Raw genomic sequence first — 20,650 nt, forward strand, 5'->3', positions numbered from 1 at the left:
TAAGAGCAATAGCATATTTGCATTTAAGAAGTGTCTCGATAAACATTTCCGGGAGAAAGAAACAGACAATATACTGACAGTTGATCAGGTGTGGGAGGTGATCTGTATGGATCGTAAATACATACATGGATCGTTAGGCTGAAAGATTTGTATCTGCACTGTCAGTTCTGTGTAATTAATGGTGTTTTACTCAATGTGCCATTGTTTTCACTGTTCTGTCATTGTGACGTTGCTGTAAGTGACTTTCCATAAACAGATGCAAGATGAAACTGAGAGGTGCTGAAAGCAATTCACAACTTACCAGAATGAATCTGCGTTGCCAGACAATTCCCACTTCTTCAATGTTGTAAACAACAAATGTTGTCTGCACTGGACCTACAGCATGAAGATGGTAAGTTCTTTTTAAACAATATTTGCTGAGAAAAGAAACTACCTGTGTGAATTCTGCCTTGATGGTAGCATGAATGATCGATCATACTGGCCAGCTTAATGGCTCTGGATCAAATAATTTATGATCTGGATAAAGAATTGTGCTTAACTATTAATAATCTATTGTATGACCTGTTAAAGAATATATTGGTTTTAGACTCTATTAAAACTTAAATTCTAGGTATCTCGAGGACAAAACGTTTACTACTAAATGCTATCTGGAACATTTTTCTACCAATTTTTCTTTCCAAGTGCCAAGGGAGGTGTAATGATTTAAGGTAGCTATGAACAAGACAGCATGTCACTTACAGAGTTAAATGATGTTTCAGTGTTACAAAATGATATTCTTGTTTAGAGGTATCAACTCCATCTTGAATAGCTGCTGTACTTTGTAAACCAACAGGAAAGTCAATGTGTCAACCAGCTTGAATGCAGATAAAATCAGTTTCTGAGAGAACATAGAACATTACAGCACAGTACCAGCCCTTTGGCCCTCGATGTTGTGCCCACCTGCCATACCAATCTGACGCCCATCTAACCTACACTATTCCATGTACGCCCATATGCTTGTCCAATGATGACTTAAATGTACTTAAAGTTGGTGAATCTACTACCTTTGCAGGCAAAGCGTTCCATACCCTTACTACTCTGAGTAAAGAAACTACCTCTGACATCTGTCTTATATCTTTCACCCCTCAATTTAAAGCTATGCCCCCACGTGCTCGCCGTCACCATCCTAGGAAAAAGGCTCTCCCTATCCACCCTATCTAACCCTCTGATTATCTTATATGTCTCAATTAAGTCACTTCTCAACCTCCTTCTCTCTAACAAAAACAGCCTCAAGTCCCTCAGCCTTTCCTCGTAAGACCTTCCCTCCATACCAGGCAACATCCTAGTAAATCTCCTCTGCACCCTTTCCAAAGCTTCCACATCCTTCTTATAATGCGGTGACCAGAACTGCACGCAATACTCCAAGTGCGGCCGCACCAGAGTTTTGTACAGCTGCAGCATATCCTCTTGGTTCCGGAACTCGATCCCTCTATTAATAAAAGCTAAAACACTGTATGCCTTCTTAACAGCCCTGTCAACCTGGGTGGCAACTTTCAAGGATCTGTGTACATGAACACCGAAATCTCTCTGCTCATCTGCACTACCAAGAATCTTCCCATTAGCCCTGTACTTTGCCTTCCGGTTACTCCTACCAAAGTGCATCACCTCACACTTGTCCGCATTTAACTCCATTTGCCACCTCTCAGCCCAGCTCTGCAGCTTATCTATGTCTCTCTGTAACCTAGCAACATCCTTCGTCACTATCCACAACTCGACTGAGCTTTAGTGTCGTCTGTAAATTTACTAACCCATCCTTCTATGCCCTCATCCAGGTCGTTTATAAAAATGACGAACTGCAGTGGACCTAACACCGACCCTTGTGGTACACCACTAGTAACTGGTCTCCAGGATGAACATTTCCCATCACCACCACCCTCTGTCTTCTTTCAGCAAGCTGATTTCCGATCCAAACTGCTATATCTCCCACAATTCCATTCCTCCGCATTTTGTACAATATCCTACTGTGGGGAACCTTATCGAACACCTTGCTGAAATCCAGAAACACCACATCATCCGGTTTACTCTCATCTACCTGTTTGGTCACCTCATAGAACTCAACAAGGTTTGTGAGGCTCCACCTACCCTTCACAAAACCATGCTGACTATCCCGAATCAAATTATTCTTTTCTAGATGATTATAATTCCCATCTCTTATAACCTTTTCCAACACTTTTGCAGCAACTGAAGTAAGGCTCACTGGTCTATAATTACCAGGGTTGTACTACTCCCCGTCTTGAAAAGGGGAACCACATTTGCTATCCTCTAGTCTTCTGGCACTATTCCTGTAGACAATGACGATTTAAAGATCAATGCCAAAGGCTCGGCAATCTCCTCCCTGGCTTCCCAGAGGATCCTAGGATAAATCCCATCCGGCCCAGGGGACTTATCTATTTTCACACTCTGTAGGATTTCTAATACCTCTTCCTTGTGAACCTCAATCCCACCTAGTCTAGTAGCCTCTATCTCCATATTCTCCTCGACAACATTGTCGTTTTCTAGAGTGAATACTGTCGAAAAATATTCATTTAGTGCTTCCCCTATCTCCTCTGACTCCACACACAACTTCCCACTACTATCCTTGATTGGCCCTAATCTTACTCTCGTCATTCTTTTATTCCTAGTATACCTATAGAAGCCTTAGGGTTTACTCTGATCCTATCCGCCAACAACTTCTCATGTCTCCTCCTGGCTCTTCTGAGCTCTCTCTTTAAGTCTTTCCTGGCTACCTTGTAACCCTCAAGCGCCCTAATTGAGCCTTCACATCTCATCCTAACATAAGCCGCCTTCTTCCTCTTGACCAGAGATTCGACTTACTTCGTAAACCACGGCTCCCGCACTCTTCAGCTTCCTCCCTGCCTGACAGGCACATACTTATTTAGGACACACAGGAGCTTTTCCTTGAATAAGCTCCACATTTCTAATGTGCCCATCCCTTGCAGTTTCCTTCCCCATCCTATGCTCCCTAAATCTTGCCTAATCTCATTGTAATTGCCTTTCCCCCAGCTATAACTCTTGCCCAGTAGTATACACCTATCCCTTTCCATCACTAAAGTAAACATAACAGAATTGTGATCGCTATCACCAAAGTGCTCACCTACTTCCAAATCTAACACCTGGCCGGGCTCATTACCCAGTACCAGTCAATATTTGGAAAGTTGAAGTCCCCCATGACAACTGCCCTTTCTCTCTCACTCCTATCGAGAATCGTCTTTGCTATCCTTTCCTCTACATATCTGGGACTATTCGGAGGCCTATAGAAAAGTCCCAACCGGGTGACCTCTCCTTTCCTGTTTCTAACCTCAGCGCCTACTACCTCAGTTGACGAGTCCCCAAACACCCTTTCTGCAACTGTAATACTGTCCTTGACCAACAATGCCACACCTCCCCCTGTTTTACCATCTTCTCTGTTCTTACTGAAAAATCTAAATCCCGGAACCTGCAACAACCATTCCTGTCCCTGCTCTATCCATGTCTCCGAAATCGCCACAACAGTTGTAATGTTTTAAGTTGCTCTGTAATTAAATTTCCTGATACTTATTCTTGGTCAGAATACAGTCTTGGTGTGAGAGCATAGAATACAGAATAGTACAACAGATTCTTTAGCCCATCATGTCTCTGCCAACCACGATATAGTATATCACCCTGCAGGTAGTCCGTATCCCGTATGCGTCTATTCATGTTTCTGTCTAAATGTCTCTGAAACTTTGCTAACATATCTGCTTCTACCATTTCCATCCTCTGTGCAAAAAAAAAACTTCACTCGCACATCTCTTTTGAACTTCTCCACTCACTCTCACCTTAAAACTCATACCCCCTAGTATTTGACTTTTCCATCCTGTGAAAAAGAATCTGACTATCTACCCTATTCATAACTCTCATAATTTTATATAGTTCTACCAGGTTGCCCCTGAGCCTCTGACACTCCACCGAAATCAATCCAAGATTTTCGAAGCTGTCGTTATACCGAATACACTTCAATCCAGCCAATATCCTGGTAATCTTCTTTTGCATCCTCTACAAAACCTCCATATCCATCCTATAGTGTGGCAACCATACTGCACACTCAATTCCAAATGTGGCCTAGCTGAAGTCTTTTTTTAAAAAACTACAGTCTTACATAGCTGCAACATGACTTGCCAACTTTCATACTCAGTGCCCCGACTGGTCCAGAAAAGCTTCCAGTACACTTCTTTAACACCTTATCCGCTGTATTGCCATTTTCAGGGAGCTGTAAACATGGACCGTATGATCCCTGTGTATGCCATTGCTCCTATGAGTCCTACCATTTACTGAATACTTGCCTTTTACATTTGACCTTCCAAAATAAATCACTTACACGTGTCTAAATTAAACTCTATCTGCTTTTTCTTTGCCCAACTTTCCAACTGATCCATATCCTTTAATCGCCTTTCTCACTATTCATAGTTTGTCCAACTTTCATGTCGTCCGCAAACTTACTCATTAGACCACTTACATTTTCATCCAAATCAATTATTGCAAACAGAGGTCTCAGCACTGATCCTTGAGGAACACCACTGACCACAGACCTCGAGCTAGAGAATAACATCCCTCCGCAGCTACCTTCAGTATTCTATGACAACTTTGTATCCAACTTACCAATTCACCATGGATTCCATGTGTAATCTTCTGGACCAGGCTGCCATAACAGACCTTGTCAAATGCTTTCCTAAAATCTATACAGACAACATCCACTGCCCTACTCTCATCAATCATTTTCATCACTTTCTCAAAACTTCAATCATGGTTATGATAAGGTCTCCCCTATACAAAGCCAGCTGTACCATTCCTATTGAACCCATTCTTCTCCAAAAGTGAGTAACTCCTGTTCCTAAGAATTTTCTTGAATAATTTCTAGACCACAGAGGTAAGGCTCTCTGGTCTATAATTTCCTGGATTATTCCTGTTACCCTTCTTAAACAAACAATAACATTGGCTATTTTCCAGACTTCTGGGACCTCACCTGTGGTTAGAGACAATTCAAAGATCTTTGTTGCTGCCCCAGCAATCTCTTCCCTTGCCTCATTCAGGATCCTGGGATAGATTGCATCAGACCCTAAAACTTATCTACCTGAATGTTCTTCAAGATATCCAAAACCACCACCTCCTTAATACTAATAAGCCCTAGAATTCAATATGCACGTCTCTAAAATTACTATCATCCATGTCGTTCTCCTTGGCCAATACTGATGTGAAGTAATCATTGAGGACCTCACCCACTACCATGCATAAATTCCCTTCTTTCTCCTTGAATGGACTTACCCTTTCCTTCTTGCCTTCTTACTCCGATATAATTAGATGTAAAAGGTGTGAAAGTAGATAAGTTCCCTGGGCTGGATGGGATGCATCCTAGAATTCTCTGGGAAGCTAGGGAGAGATTGCATAGCCTTTGGTTTTGATCTTTATGTCGTCGTTATGTTCGGGAATAGTGCCAGAAGACTGGAGGATAGCAGCTGTTGTCCCCTTGTTCAAGAAGGGGAGGAGGGACAATCCTGGTAATTACAGTCCAGTGAGCCTTACTTCGGTTGTGGGTAAAGTGTTGGAAAGGATTATAAGAGATAAGATTTATAATCATCTAGAAAGGAATAATTTGATTAGGGATAGTCAACACGGTTTTATGAAGGGTAGGTCGTGTCTCACAAACTTTATTGACTTCTTTGAGAAGGTGACCAAACAAGTAGATGAGGGTAAAGTGGTTGATGTGGTGTATATGGATTTCAGTAAAGTGTTTGATAAGGTTCCCCACGGTAGGAAATTGCAGAAAATACAGAGTCATGGGATTGAGGGTAATTTAGCAGTTTGGATCAAAAATTGGCCAGTTGGAAGTAGACAGAGGGGGGTGGTTGATGGGAAATGTTCAACCTGGAGTTCAGTACTGGTGGTGTACCCCAAGGATCTGTTTTGGGGCACGGCTGTTGTTATTTTTATAAATGTCCTGGATGAGGGCATAGAAGGATGGGTTAGTAAATTTGCGGATGACACTAAAGTTGGTGGTGTTGTGGATAGTGCGGAAGGATGTTGCAGGCTACAGAGGGACATAGATAAGCTGCAGATATGGGCCGAGAGGTGGAAAATAGAGTTTAATGCAGAAAAGTGTGAGGTGATTCACTTTGGAAGGAGTAACAGGAATACAGAATAGTGGGCTAATGGTAAGATTCTTGGTAGTGTGGATGAGCAGAGAGATCTCGGTGTCTATGTACACAGATCCCTGAAAGTTGCCACCCAGGTTGACAGGGTTGTTAAGAAGGCGTATGGTGTGTTAGCTTTTATTGGTAGAGGGACTGAGCTTCAGAGCCATGAGGTCGTTTTGCAGCTGTACAAAGCTCTGGTGCAGTTGCACTTGAGTATTGCATACAGTTCTGGTCGCCGCATTATGGGAAGGGCATGGATGCATTGGAAAGGGCGCAGAGGAGATTTACGAGGATGTTGCCTGGTATGGAGGGAAGGTCTAACGAGAAAGGCTGAGGGACTTGTCTGTTTTCGTTAGAGAGAAGAAGGTTAAGAGGTGACCTAATAGAGACATACAAGATGATCAGAGGATTAGATAGGGTGGACAATGAGAGCCTTTTTCCTCAGATGGTGATGGCTAGCATGAGGGGACATAGCTTTAAATTGAGGGGTGATAGATATAGGACAGATGTCAGAGGTAGTTTCTTTACTCGGAGAGTAGTAAGGGCGTGCAATGCCCTACCTGCAACAGTAGTAGACTCACCGAGTTTAAGGGCATTTAAATGCTCATTGGATAAACGTAAGGATAATAATGGTATAGTGTAGGTTCGATGGGCTTCAGGTTGGTTTCACAGGTCGGCGCAACATCGAGGGCCAAAGGGCCTGTACTGCGCTGTAATGTTCTATGTTCTAAATGTCTTGGGATTCTCCCTAATCCGACTTGCCAAGGACATTTCATGACCCCTTCTCACTTTCCTACTTTCTTGTTTAAATTGTTTTCTATTACCTTTATACTCCTCAAGGGCCTTGTCTGATTTCAGTTTCTTAAATCTTTACATTTTTTTTCCTCTTTTTTGACTGAATATTTCACATTACTTTTCATCCATGGTTCCCAACCCTTGCCAACCTTGTCTGTCATCCTCACATGAATGTGCTGATCCTGAACTCTGATTAACTAGCTTTTAAAAGTCTCCCATATGCCAGATAGGGACTTACCCCTCAACATCTGCCCCAAATTACTTTCTCCAGTTCTTGCCTAATAGTGTTGTAATTAACTTCACCTCAATTTAGCACTCTCACCCAAGGACCAGTTCTTATCCTAATCCATAACTGTCTTAAAACTTATGGAGTTATGATCACTTTGCAAAATATTCCCCCGCTGAAATTTTGATCACATGGCCAAGTGCATTCTCAGGTCTAATCCAGACCTTCCCTCGTTGGATTGTCTGCACATGATTTCAAAAAACCATCCTGGCTGCACCTAGTAAATTTTGCACCATCTAAGACCCGGTCAGCATTGGGGAAGTTAAAATCACCCACTGCAATGACCTTGATGGTTTTACATTTTTCCATGAACTGCTTACATATTTATCCTCTAACTCCTGCTGGCTATTGTGTGTGTGTGTGTGTGTGTGTGTGTGTGTGTGTGTGTGTGTGTGTGTGTGTGTGTGTGTGTTGGGTGGGGCGTGCAGTGGGGGAAGTTTGTCTAACGCCATCATAGTGATTGCACCTTTTCTATTCCTCAGTTCTACCCATCTGGTCTCACGAGATAAATCCTCCAAGATGTCCTCTTTTAGTACCAACTCTGCCAATCTGCTGAATCAGTAATGCAACTCCCCCACCCTTTTTATTCTTCCCTGTCTATCTCATCAGAAATATCTAAACCCTGGAACATTGACCTGCCAGTCCAGTCCTTCTTTCAACCAAGTTTCTGTAAGGATTACCTCATTGTAATGCCATATATGACTCCAAGCTGTAATCTTATTTGTTTTATCTGCTCCATTCATTGTATTAAACTAAATACAATTGAGATCACCCAGCCATGTTAATTAACCCAATCTTGCCTGTTCTTCCTATTAGATGTACTTGGTGTAACCTTTGTCTTCTCTTCAAACGCTCCACATGCTGACCTACTGCTCAGAAAACCCAAAGACATGTCAGAATTTGCTGTGTTTTTCAAGCAGTTTTTATTTTAATTTCTGACTTCAAGATTTTGACTTAGAAATGTTACAGAATATTTAGCTTTAATTTTGAAAATAAAACTCGTGATTTTTTTGGACAATATGTCCCTTTAAACTTGAATATTTGTAAAATTATTCCACTGTTTGCAACTTATGCAAAAACAACACAACTGAACATCAAAATTGTTTCACAAAATGTTTTATTTGCCTCATACACTACATATTGTCATGTGTAAATAAACAACTCCTTCAGCCTCAATTAATGTGATATTTGGTAAACTTACATCACAAAATGTTGAATTGATTGTTCTTGAGTTTGTTTTGATACAGTATACTCTTGAAAAGAAATTCCTGTCAGGTGTGCCGTTTGGCTTATTTTGTGGCACTGTTGCCTCAAGCAGTCAAAGCTTTGAGTCTAACCACAATTCAGAACTTCAGTCTATAAATACAAGTTGATGGTCCAATGCAGCATTGAAGAAATGCTGCACAGTTAAAAATGGTCTTTTGGATGAGATATTACAACCATATAAGAAATGAGAATTAGGAACAGTCATTCAGCATATCTTCCTTTGAGCTAATCATTAGCTCCAATTCCATTTTTGTGCTTCTCCACATTCCCTAATTCATGTCGGGTCCTAAAATCTGCTGATAAATTCAGGAATATACTCATTGATTGATCATACATAGTCCTCTAAAGAAGAGAATTTTAAAAGGTTTGCAGCACTGAGTAAAGAAATTATTTCTCATCTCAAGCTGAAATGGCCAACTTCTTATCCTGAGACTTGGAAAATCAGTGGAAACAGACTCTTGGCATCTTCCCTCTAGCCTTGTAAGAATTTTAACTGTTTTAATGAGATCAGGCCCTTCTCTAAGTCTAGAGAATGTCAACCTAATCACATGAGTTCACCTCATACATCAACCCTCTTTCAGGAGCCAGTCTAGAGACTCTCATTGCACTCCTCCGAAGGCAAATAATACCCTTCCTTAAGGAAGTAGACCTAAACCCGTCTCACTGCTCTAGGTGAGGTCACGTCAAAATACTGCATAATTGAAGCAAAACTTACTTGCCCTTTTATTCCAACTTCTTGGCAATGAAGGCCAGTAGACCATTGCTCTTCCTGCATGTTGGTGTACCTGCATATTAACTATATGTGATTCATGTTCAATTCTTTCTGAATAACAACATTTGCTCATCTATCACTTTTAAAAAGAAATCTATTTTCCAATTTTTCCTACCAAAGTGGATAGTTTCACAGTTTCCCCCACAGTATAATTAATCTGTTACCTTACGCACTCAGTTAAGCTCACTTTAAACACATGCAGCTTCATTGATTGGACATATGTGATTTAATGGCACATTTGGAAGATGATCAAAAAACTCTTTCAGTGCCTTAATTACCATTCCTTGAAGCTGAATGATGGCAATACTTTCAGCTGTCTAAATTGTTCTATATTTCCTCCTACTTCTCTTCATTCTATAAGGCCATATTTGAAACTGACCAAAAATTTGGCCAGAGTTATCTTTCCAAATGTCACTTACTTCTGCAACTCTGTGTTCATTGTTTCATTTATTGCTCTTTGAAGTGTCATGTTTTATCCTTCGTGAAAGGTACTCCAGAAATACAAGTTCTTGTTTTTCTTTGTCTGTATATTGATTAAATAGATATTCACACACTCAAAGAGGCAAATAAGACCTGAAATTGGAACTTCTATCGTGTTATGAGTAAGATTGTTATCAAAATATATAAGAATTCTGAGAGTTGTAGGCACAGATTCACACAACAAGTTACCTCTTGAATCTCTTCATTTCAGCAACTTAGCCAAGCTTTGCTGAAGAGAGAAATATATGGTAATGATGGTAGAGTAGTTGAGAAAAGACAGGAAGAGATTCAAGTGAAGCAAAAGCACCAAAAGAAAGGTCTTTTTCTGTGCAATATATCCTCTGTAATCGTGTTGATTTCCAACACCTAAGCTTCTCAGAGAGCTACAGCATGTAATTTTAGAGATTTTTAAATAATTTATGGATGTAGGGATTGAAATTAGCCTAGATTGGTTTTAGGGCCAGATGTGACAGAGCTCAGGCATTGTTTGTGTCCTCCAGAGTCCCCGGGCCGGCCAGAGATTAGATCTTGTGGTCTGACGTCTTCTCTGACAAGGAAATGTAAATATTGACTCAAAGAAATTGAGATAAGAGTGGACTGTCCCAGCTATTGTATAATCAAGGATACTGATCCTACCTTTCCTGTCTCCACAGAAAGATTTTAAAAAAAAATCATTTAAGTGCTTTGAAAACATACTTTCATTGGTGACTGCAGAAGAATTTAAGCTGAACAGGTCCAACATTTGCCCCTTCTCAGCTAATTTTACAGAGGGTTCTCACAAGCCTGCTACGTGTGGATTTCTGCTGGATAGTCAATTTGACTTTTGGACTTACGACTGATTAAAATGTACACAAAGAATACTTTTTTAAACAAAACTCCTCCTGACTGGAACCTTAATGAAACGAAAATGTCATTTAAAGCTGTAGAGACATTTATTTCACAATATAGACACAGAGCACAATACATCCTGTTTACATCAGTATTAACTGTGACCATACAGAGAATCTGAAAAATAGCAAAATGCCAGGACCACAGTCAGTATAATAATCACCACTCAGAGTTGAAAAAACTGTGAAAATGCATTCTTTGAATCAACAGTGATTCATTACTAGCTATTATTTAATAAATTGTCTAATCCCCTTACTGGTTACTTGTTTTAATGCCCACACAGTTACTTGCATTTCAGATAAAAATTATCCCCTTAAAAAATTAACAAAGCATTAAATCCTTTCAGTAGACAGATAATTCTGAATTCAGTATACTGCCTGCTTTCAATCTTTCTCTTCCACTGTTTTAGATTGTCAAGTGTCTATGATGATGACCAAAGGCATTATTTCTCATTGAGTGTTTGATCAACTCATACACACATCAAAATTTAATTAAAAATTCACTTATGTACAGGAATAGGTCCCAAGTTGTACCCATTACTCTGTACAACTTTTGCTTGCAGGTGCAATCCACAAAAGTGCAGAAAAGCTATATAGACCAGTGAAATGCTCATTCTAAAAATGTTTGTGTGTCATTACTGCTCTTATGAGCCACTCTGGCATTTGAATGCAAGTTTGATTGTGGTAGGAATAGAGATTAGAACAGTGAAACGGTTGTGTACTTGACTGCCATGAGCAGTCTCAGTAATATTTCAGAACACTTACATTTGGATAGTCCAGCATGCAACAAATCAAGACTTTAAAAACCTCAGCAGCAAGTTATTTCAAATGATACAAATGTCCATGTGTTGTAACTTAATTTTTGTAGAGTTGACACAATTATATCATCTTCAGCTAACATCCTGAAGTTTTTGGAGAGGACAACATATTACAGAAAACAGGTTATAACTTTCATGGAGGCCTGTTAATTCTTTTGGAGACTTTTCATGTTCAGAATCTGATTTGTAGGTGGGGTGAAATCCGGGTGAATTGAATTAGACTAAAATTTTTGCAATGAACCTGGATTTTGCAAAACAAACACTACCTCATCTATTAAGGCTTTCAGGAGCCAGGCAGCTTATGTTTTGTAAAATTGTAGTGAATATCTCAGAGCATAAAATGGAACCGGAAAAAGTCAGGATTACTATTTCAAAACATACAATGTAGGAATTAGAAACCTTTTAAAGACAGTCAGGCTTTTATAATTAAACCAATTCCTCTACTTTGTACGCATTACTCTGACCTGGTGAGTACAATGAGATTTAAATCAATTGCTTATCAAAGTCACAGCCTCACAATTAATATTTCTGTAAATAACCCTGTAGCTAAAATTCACAAACTATTTTCTACTTGTACAATTTATAATTTAATCTCGTCAGTTTTCTTGTTAACCATATTTAAATCATTTGTGCAGGTTTGCATATCTAAGTGAATACTTTCACCCTAATATTTTACAAAACATTTGTTTTATCTAAAATATACCAAATCACATGAGGAATCAAGACTTACGACAACAAGGAGCAATTTGCAGACTTTTTGTTTCTCTGCTAGGTACCATTGTCAGTGCATGTCTGGGGAAGCGTTGGTGTTCTGTCCTGTTTGTTATTAAATGCCTCCATTTGCCTAGATGGGTTGGCATTACTTCCCGTTCTGTTTTTCATTTGTTTTTATATCAGGTCCGGTTCACCGTGTTTGTTGATGAAGTTCCAGTTGGAATGCCAGGTCTCAGGAATTCCCTGGCATGTCTCTGTTTGGCTCATGCTATTATGGATGTGTTGTCCCAGTCAAATTTGTGTCCTTCTTTGTCCATGTATATTAACACCAGTGAGAATTGGTCATACCTCTTGGTGGCTAGTTGGTGTTCGTGTATCCTTATTGTCAGTTTTCTTCCAGTTTGGCCTATGTAATGTTTTCACAGTCCTTGCAAGGTATTTTGTATATTACATTAGTTTTATTGCTTGTGGGTATGGGATCCTTGACGTTAGTCAGTAGCTCTTGTAGAGAGTGGTTGTTGGTTTATGAGCAACCCTGATACTTGGGGATCTGAGTAGTCTTGTGGTCATCTCTGATATGTCTCTGATGTACAGTGGGGTGACTAGTATGTCTGGCCGTGTTGTGCCTTCATGTTGTGGTCTGTCGTGGAGGTAACAGCAAGTTGTGCTTTTTGGGTATCCATTCCTTTTAAAATCTCCGCATACGTGTTCCTGTTCTGCTTTGCACATTTCTGGGTTGCTGCAGTGTGTTGTGGCTCGTTTTGACAATGTCCTGATGCAGCTCCATTTATGGGTGTTGGGTTGGTTGCTGGTGTCATGAAGTATCTATAAGGATCAGACACTTAACCAACAACCACTCTACAACAGCTACTGACAAATGTACAGGATCCCATACCCACAACCAACAAAACTTAACGTAAGTGACAAAATACCATGCAAGGACTGTGAAAACATGACAGAGGCCAAACTGGAAGAAAACTGACAATAAGGATACACGAACACCAATTAGCCACCAAGAGACACGACCAATTCTCACTGGTGTCTATACAGATGGACAAAAAAGGACACAAATTTGAGTGGGACAACACAACCATAATGGCACAAGCCAAACAGAGACATGTCATGGAAATCCTGGTATTCCAACTGGAACTCCGTCAACAAACACGTTGAACTGAACCCAATATAAAAACCAATGAAAAACAGAACCGGAAGTAATGCCAACCACCCCAGGAAAATTAGGCATATAAATAACAAACAGTAAACCATTGCTTCACCGGAGGCAGACTGTTGATTTTACCTAGCAGGGTGACAAAACATTTGCAACCAAATACGCTGGCTTGGCAAGCAAGACTACAACCTCTTCTACAACCCAAGCTACAAATCTTCTCAAAAACTTTAAAGGAGCAATTTACATCATAGAATCGTTAACAAGTTAAAGAAATTTCAACTCAATCTAATTAGTACAACTCTTAGTAGTATGACAGAAATTCATATTTTAAGTACACACCATATTTAGAGAAATTCACTCCAGGCAAAAGCAGTCAAATTAGGATGACATAATAAAACATGTATTTATTAATCCTTTAATCTTTGTGGCTGAGGAATTATCTTGTATGAAATTGTCTCTCAAAATACACGATGATGTATAACATTGTTAGTGAAAATGGGACAAAATAGCTGCTGCCAATCACACATATGTACATGTAAAATCCATGTGGTACTTCAAAACAGCGACTAATGATTATAAACTGATCAAGCTCCAGTTTTGTATCCTAATACACCAATGTGGTAACATTACTGATTCCTAATTAATCTTCACCTAAAAAGAACTCATTTAAAATGGTATCCAGTGGTGGAAACCCATATCAAAATTTTAAGTGAGACTTCTATTTCACAGGTAATTTTGGTTTTCTAGAAATGACCAAAGGAAATTCACCTTATCTGCCCTTTGACCACAGCCATTTTAAACAAGAATGTCAGCACATGTGTCAAATTAGAGATCAATTTGTGTAAAAACATATGTCATGCACACAAATTATCTGAATGGCGCCAGTAACAATTAGCTTATTGCTGTACCTACCAGTGACATTTTTAAAAGTACCTCATAGATATTTTTAAGTCAAATTACTTTTGCTTCACACAGAAGGAAATCTTGCCACTTACATTAGCCTATCCCTTGAACATTGTTATAACTCCCAGACAGGCATTTTATACTATGGACTTGTATGAATCCTCTGGCTGAGAAACCAGTTTTTGGAAATAAGTTACAGCTTCTGGGATGCAAACACCATGTATCACAAATGATTGTTGCAACAATATTAGATACCTTAACAATAATCTTATGCAGACAAAATACACAACTTATAAATACGGGCCAGGTCCCAATTTCCTGTGCTAAAAGGGGAGAGAGGTAGAAGAGTAGAGGAAAATGTTGTTTTTATATCCACCCATAAAGTGTCCAAATTGATTTTCAATGTTGTCTAGAGGAAAAAGTGACGTTCACAGACATTCTCTACAAAAAGCAAGACTGGAAATCTTCCATTGATCGCTTAGCCATTTCCGTGTAGATAATTTCTAAACAGAAAAGTCTCAATTTAATGGTTTATCAGCTAACTAACCACACCGTTAGCACTTACAAATCAGAATTAGAAAAAGAAACTAATGTCATATGAAATAAAATAAACTGAAAGTGAAATTGTTGATACCTACTTAATGTTTTGTTCCTCAGTGGGTGGTAGAAGAGGTGGATAAGAAAATGTGTTTTTTTTTGCATGGTTGACCTCAAAATCTTTCGCCAGTAACACTATTGTTTTAATTTCTGGTGCAGAAATGATCAGTGGTGAGAGAGATCTGCTTGTAGTTAAATTGTCTTTATAGAGTTCTGCTGGCATCATTAGAGATGCAGAACCTTTTGTGAAGAGGGTTGGATCTGCTTGGTCCTTGCGCTTTCAGTATACTTTAAGACAACATAGACCCTTCTTGAATGCCTTTTGTTTTATTGGACAATACTATCTTGGTAGTAGTTGTACACAATGGGAAATCCGACAGTGTAGAATACAATGACAGACTGATACAGTGCTGGCTAACTTTTTGTTTTTTCCTGAAACCAAATCATTATTTTTGTTAGCCTGTTGTTCTGAAATGGATGTTAACAGAACAAAGGTCTATGTAATTGCTGGAAACATAATATTTCAAGAAACTTAATGGTTTTTCTGACATCAGCTCTAATTTTCCAAGACGAAAGTACAAATTCTTGGAGGAGCCAATTTACAAAGGAGGAGTTCACTTTCCAAGAGTGTTCAAAAATCAACATGCAACAGATTGTTCCACGATTGAAGTCAATACCAAAAATGGATAGGAAGTTCAGTAACTACATAAGGCTGTTGATTAGCTGGGTTACAGGATTTATTCCAGTGGCACCTATAAATTAAAGCAGATTAGTTGGTATTGACACATCTGTCAACTGGAAATCTTGTCACCAATGGATCCACCATTTTCATTGTGTGTTATGGAATTTTAAAATACTGCTTGAACTAAGCCTTCAAAAAATTTGTGACATTCTTCTAACCACACATCTCACTTCAGTATTACTACTTCATTAGAGAACGCTCCATGTTTGGTTTGCCTACTGTCAAAACAACTAAGTCACAATCCTTGGGAAAAAATACCCAAAGAATATCAACATAGTCATTTCACCATTGTTTGTTGAGGTTGCCAATAACAATTTTCCTTAGCTCGCATTTGAGGGATTTGCTTGTTTTTGTCTTATTCATGTGCAATAAACAACATATCCTAGTTAGTAAGCATCCAACCACATCTGAAAAATAAAAAAAAATCCTCAAGCTGTAGCTGATGGTTTAGAGGATTGGTGTGCTCGGGGGAGAGGGATGAAGTTAGGAATTCAATGACTGCTACAAAATGATCATTTCAGTGAAACCAAGTTTCAGTCCAGGAATTGGAGCAGCAACCAGCTATTTAGGGAGTAAAAGAGACCTAAAATTAGAATACTGTTACATTTGCCTTCTCACAAGCCTGACAAGAATTTGCATTTTCAGGTTTACTAAGCTATCTCCCACTGGAATGATCATTGCAAAGAATGTATGTACCTACTGAACCACCAAATTAGCAATTAATATGACAATTAGTCACACAAGCTCAGTCGGACCTACATTGTACCACTGAGCGTAATTGCTTTATTCTGTTTGGTTGACATTTAGTTGTTATAGTCTTCTGTTAGCAATGCTGACTCAATGATAATGTAGTCACCAGAGAATCTAAATATGAGACTGAATGCAAAAATAAGGTTAGTCTCAATTAAAAGCTGTTGCGAGGACCGCTATATATGCTCTGCTAAGCTCATTTTCTGCGGATAGGTTGGATTATATTTGTGTCACTGATAGACCAGTAGAAAAATTTTAATTTAAGAAACATTTCTGAGAGTTTGTTTTCAATTAACAGTATTTTACCGTATGTCGGCTCTCAGGATTAGACACAGCATGCATTCAAAGTTGACTATAAGGATAAATCAAATATTTTTCTTATTAATGCCAAGATTTACTCAAAATTATGTTTTAAAACAAGTTGTGTTACTTGCTTTGTTTGCACCTATATTTGTTAATTCAGTTGTTCATACTGTCCTTCAGATCCACGCTCTTGACATTGAGTAGCAAGCTGGAAAGACCCAGTGTATGGGCAACTATCCAACAGGGTCATGGTCTTTGGATACAGAGTAGATCATTTAGGACTGCAAAGAGAATTTTCTTCACTGTCAGGATGGTGAACCTTTAAAATTGTCTAATGCATAAGACTGCGGAGGCCACATCACTGAATATATTTCAGAAAGAAAAACTAGGTAGAGTTCGAGACACTAGAGGCATCAAGGTTGTACAGGGAAAGGTTGAATTTGAGGTACAAATATGATTATATTGAATAGCCCGTTCCTACGTGTGAGGGATCATGTGAACGAAGGTGGGCAAGCAACTGCAGAGTGTTTCAGTATCAGAGTCTGAAGAGATTTTTTGCTGCAATTTTCCTCAACAGTTATCTGCAATATTTAATAGCTATCTCTTATTAATGGGTACTGTAACTTCCAATAAAGAAATTGTAAAAATTCTACTGCCTTTAAGCATAAAAAAGAAATAACTGAATGAAGTTGAAATATAATTTTTGCTGTCAAACATCAGACAAGGCAGATTGCCTTGTCACTGAATTAATTTTAGGCTATGAAAAGGCATGCTGTTCTCAAATGCCACTGTAAGTAATTCCAGTTGAACAGTTCTTTTGTTCTGTTCTGTAAAATTTGTTACAATATCTGACATTCTGAACCAGCCTTATAAAATCAGCTTTGCTTTGCATACATCATTCATCTTAAATGAATACATCTCCAAATCCACCTGATACACTATGAGGGTATAAAGAAAGATAACAAAAAAAAAATTGTACTGAACATTTTGAAAATAGCCTCAGCATGTTTAAACCCAGTATTAGTAAAAGGCTGTGAATAGGGAAAATTGATTGATTAACGTCATCAATGTAATTAATAAATTGGAGCCCAGAAGCTCTTTATGTTGAATTCAAGAACAAACATCTAATAGGTCTAATGTTGCAACTATGAATCCTTACCAGTGCTGAATTGGTCCAGAGTTAATTTCTTAATTCACAACAAAATGACAGGTTCTCCATTCTACAGATTGATGTGAAGAATTGACAATGTGGAATCGGTTTAATAAGCTGACTGTCATTTCTATTTTCCGTGTGTCTTCTGTTTTTACTGTTGCTTACTAAATTGTTGTGGTGTCAGCAGTTTTCAATTCTCTCTTTCATTACCTGACTCTGTACGATAGTGCAAAAACCTGTTCTATGTAAAGAAATGCAGAAATTGGATGCAGTAGCTCATAGAATAGAACAGATCATGCAGTCACCATACTTATCAATGTGACTTCTGCAAGAGCAATTTGAAATATGATGCATACAAATAACACTTGATTTGCAATGTGTCCAAACACTGCATATGAACAACTGACATTAACTAATTATTTTACCATTTTTCTACAATTATTTCATTTTAACACTTCACTATAAAAGTTGCATTGATGACTGTACAATAGTGGTCAAGAATAGGCCTCAAAATGACTTAGAAGGTTGACGAAAAGCAGAGCTGGCTTCAAGCTATTCACCAGTAATGCAACCCCATCGCTCCTTGCCAATTGTGCGATATTTGAAATATTCCAGGTGTCTGTGCAGACAATCTAACTTCAAATATAGTCACATTCATACGATTTGCTGCAGCAAATAGTGTAAAGACCATATGTTGCATTTTTTTTGTGGGCAAATTAAAATCCTTTATCCATGGTGCGAATGGAAGAATCCAGTAAAACTCAGAAAAACACGTAGAATCTCACTGAGTCTACACTCCAATTGATGTCATCTTCCGATGTATGTGATCAATTGTGCATTAAATTTGCAAAAACAGTACAATTGAGAAAAGTCAGATATTAAGTTTGGAGATTGAATAATCAAAACTTAAAACATTCAAAATTATACAGAAAGAACACTTTGTAAAGCAAACAGAGGGAAATTTTGTGATTCTTAGTGATAAATGTCTTCTGATTTGTAAATTATAAGCAAAATAATGAACACTGCCCAGATTCAAAGCCAAAGGCATATGCATTTTTTTCTCCTTTTCCAAAAAATTCAGTCCGCCATAATGCAAGTGGCTGATCATCCTAGGGATTGCAGAACCTAAACAAAGGAAAGTCAGTCATTGACTGTGAAAAGAGAAATAATGTGGGCAAGGTACCAAACCGACATTCTATCACTACTCCATGGAAAAAAAACTGTGGCAATAAAGTTGTAATTCCCTGGAAATAATCCACTGAGTCCACAAGAATGACAGCTTGTAGTCTTATAAACCTTTTAATATAATAAAGCTTTCCAAAACATTTAACAAACAACATTTAACATCGAATCCTTCTATCGCATTGCAACAGATGACAAAACACTTGTCAAAGAGGTAGGTTTTAAGGGCTGTCACAAAGGAACAGTGCAAAGTAGAGAGGGAAAGAAGGTTAGGAAGAGATTTGCAGAATTTTATGCCTTTTGGCAACAGAAAGCAGGGGCACCAGTGGAATTGGGATTGAAATAGAGGCTGCCCAAAAATTGCAAAGATCTCAGATAATTATCGGCTGAAAGAGGTTACAAAGACAAGGGGATTTGTGAATGAGGATGAGAAATTTAAATGTAAGTGGTTCCTGTTTAGGCAAAAAATGTGTGTCAGCATTTGTTTAATTTTAATACAGAGATGTAAAAACGTGTACGTTTATGATTTATCCTTGTGAATTACTTATTTATGTTTACTATGAAAAGATTAACTGAAGAACCCAAAGAGCTGTAAATATTGAAAGTGTAAGCTGACCAGTTCTTAGCTAAAGCAAAGATCTCACCAGTTTAAAAGTGAATGATGTAAAGAGTCATGCTTGACATGGTCTCCCAGACTTGTTCAGATCACCTACACAAGGGTCAGAAAGGAATTTTCAGATTTTTAATCCTATTTGACCTTGAGTTGATTTCCCTAATTCTTCACCCATAATTTTGCATGGCTACAGGCAAGGGGTGGGAGTGGGTTGTGGGGTGTGTGGTGTAGGAGCAGCCAATCGGATCCATCCAGGCATCACAAATGCAGGGCAAGCTTTATACACTGACTGACATTTTAATAAATTTGTGGCACAATCATTAGTTAAGAGAATGCATCCTAAAATAAAGTGTTAGTTTAGCCTTTTTGAGATGAGGGTTTTTAATTATTTCTGTTTTACATACACTATTATTGCCTCACTTTTCACTTATATGAACCAACTAAGGCTCTTTAATATTTGGATTCTTCCTTTAGTTAAAAGTTGAAAATTCAGTTCATTATAAATATGACTGGTCTAAAATGGAGGAAGCAACTTTTCCAGTGTTCATATTGTACTTCATGTTTTGTAGGTGTAAGTGAAATGCATTTGTAGTTGGCATAGAGTTTTGATGTTCACCGATAAAATATAAAAGGAGGAAAACTTGCTCTAAAAAATAATGCTATAAAACAGTTTTCTGCAATTGATTACCTGAACTATTCGGTGCCATGGACTCAAAGGTCCAATTTAATTTTTGGATTTGTTACATAAATTTATGCTGATTTGTCAATAAAGTATTCAGAACAGATTTTTGATTCTTTTGCTAATACTGCACACAAACTAGTGCTGCAGTTTGATAGAGTTTTGTCAGCATTTTCCAGTCATAGCTGAACAATAGAAAACAGTGTTGGAAAGCCACCAGATTTGTGCCACAGACAGACTGGTGGTGTACCTTAGAAATGCTTGTGTCTATTTTTAATGAGCTAGTGCAGATTTAATTCATATATCTTCCCATTACATCCAGATTGGTTTACGGATCTGACAAACAAAACAGGT

At 38.4% G+C, this 20,650-nt stretch overlaps 1 protein-coding gene across 5 annotated transcripts in view; it reads right to left on the reverse strand.

Annotated features, from left to right (window-relative positions):
- Nucleotides 1–12,653: 12,653 nt before the first annotated feature.
- scn3b (sodium channel, voltage-gated, type III, beta) overlaps nucleotides 12,654–20,650 on the reverse strand; it is a 38,923-nt gene continuing 30,926 nt past the window's right edge. For 4 of the 5 annotated variants that reach the window (XR_007250543.2, XR_007250542.2, XM_048562269.2 and 1 more), the window contains one exon: nucleotides 12,654–18,947. The gene's annotated coding sequence lies outside the window, so the exon portion shown is untranslated. The remainder of the gene's footprint in view (nucleotides 18,948–20,650) is intronic. The other variant, XM_048562268.2, reaches the window with a different exon arrangement.

The sequence above is a fragment of the Stegostoma tigrinum genome, chromosome 32 (assembly GCF_030684315.1).
Source record: "Stegostoma tigrinum isolate sSteTig4 chromosome 32, sSteTig4.hap1, whole genome shotgun sequence".
In the NCBI taxonomy this organism is placed as follows: domain Eukaryota; kingdom Metazoa; phylum Chordata; class Chondrichthyes; order Orectolobiformes; family Stegostomatidae; genus Stegostoma; species Stegostoma tigrinum.